Source organism: Myotis brandtii, unplaced genomic scaffold (genome assembly GCF_000412655.1).
Source record: "Myotis brandtii unplaced genomic scaffold, ASM41265v1 scaffold675, whole genome shotgun sequence".
Lineage (NCBI taxonomy): Eukaryota > Metazoa > Chordata > Mammalia > Chiroptera > Vespertilionidae > Myotis > Myotis brandtii.
In genome coordinates, this window is record NW_005370635.1 from 1,153,204 (window position 1) to 1,154,884 (window position 1,681).

Genomic DNA, 1,681 nt, shown 5'->3' on the forward strand with positions numbered 1-1,681 from the left:
GGCGTGACGTCACGCGCCGGCCCAATCGACGGTTGGCCGAGGGAGGGGCCGCGGGGCCAGGTGATCGCAGCGCCCCCTGCCGGGCATTGTGTGGTACTTCGGCCGGTGGGGCGTGAGGAGCGGGGGCGAAGCATCTGCGGGCCCCCAAGTGGTGGCGAAGAGTGAAAGCTCCAGCACGACCTGCAGGGAAAGCAATCAGACCTTGGGGCTAACCGGAATGGCAGTAATGCCAGTGTTTAGTCAATAAACATGACAAGTTTATTAATACTCATGGGTGCACCTGGAGCTATAAATGGTATTAGATGACCACGTATTATATATCCTATTGACTTGGGTTCCAATTTTGGTTCTGCTACTAGCCTGGAAGACGGGGCTTCTGACTTGTCATTTGTAAAATGAAGGAGTTGGGAGAGTCCCTCTGACCGTCATTCTTTTCTATGCAAACCCCAGCAGAAATACCTACCAGTACATACATAAACTTTGAGATTGACAATGGACTTGCTCCACACCATCAGGTCACACTTAGAATAGCACTGGTCTACGAGAAGACTAGAAGGCAGTGAAACCACTTTAGGCAAGTCCTTCCCTTGATTCTATTTCTCCATTCATACATTGGGAATGATCCCAAGAAATGATGCCAGTAGGACCCATGCAGTGTGCATCAGGCCCTCAGGAGGGAGTCCTGGGTGGGATTGGTGGGGCACAGTGAGACCATGAGACTCTAAGGGGCTGGAAGAGAGGCGAGATTAAGGTGGCCTGCTCCTAAAGAAGAGTCTTTCTAGTGGGATTTTCCCCAGGAGATGTTTTCTCCACGGTCAGTGGAGTAAGACCAAATGTGACAGTCCAGATCAGGTCACAGACCCTGCAGCCTGCAGCCACTCGTGTGGGAACACAAGGTTGCAGCTTCTTAGAGGACTAGGAGGGCTAAGAGCTTGTGCTTAAGAGACTGGAAGCCAAGACAGCAATGCTACCTTAAGAAACAAGGGGGAGGGTCACAAAAGGAGAACGCAGGTTTGCATACCCCACTAACTGTTATAGCACAAAAGGAATGAAATCCAGCTGAGAATCTTACTGCATTCCAAGTACTAAAATATAACAGGCAAAGGAAAGCAGCTTCTCACACACCATCCCCAAGCCCATCAATCCTTCTTTTTCTTATCATAAAATCAGAACTCTCTACCATGACCCATTATAATCAGACACGTCCTCTTCTTTAATTTCTCCATTCTCCCCCTTGTCTTGGCCAAAATGTTATCTCCTCAGAGAGCTTTCTCTAACTCTCCAATGTAATATTTCAGCCTTGTCACTTTCCTTAATCACCTAATTGGCACCCAATAAATATCTATTGAATTAAAAATATTCATACTTTTTCTCGCCAGACAATCTAATCCAGGATGCAAGTGTTCATCACCAGTGGATGGCTAATAAAAGTGACTAGAATGTCTTATATATTAGAAATAGGACATGAATAATGGGAGAATCTAAGGTATTGCTGTAAGAATATGACCAAAAGTAGGAACATCTGAACTCAACCAGTCAGTCATGATTTTGGTGCTTCAACACAAATTACCCTTGATTAGATGTTCTAAATTACCAATTGGTTATAAGGATACTTATATTATCCATTTGGCATTTAGACAGGAATTAGATTTCACTTAGTAATACCAGGTAATTCAATCTT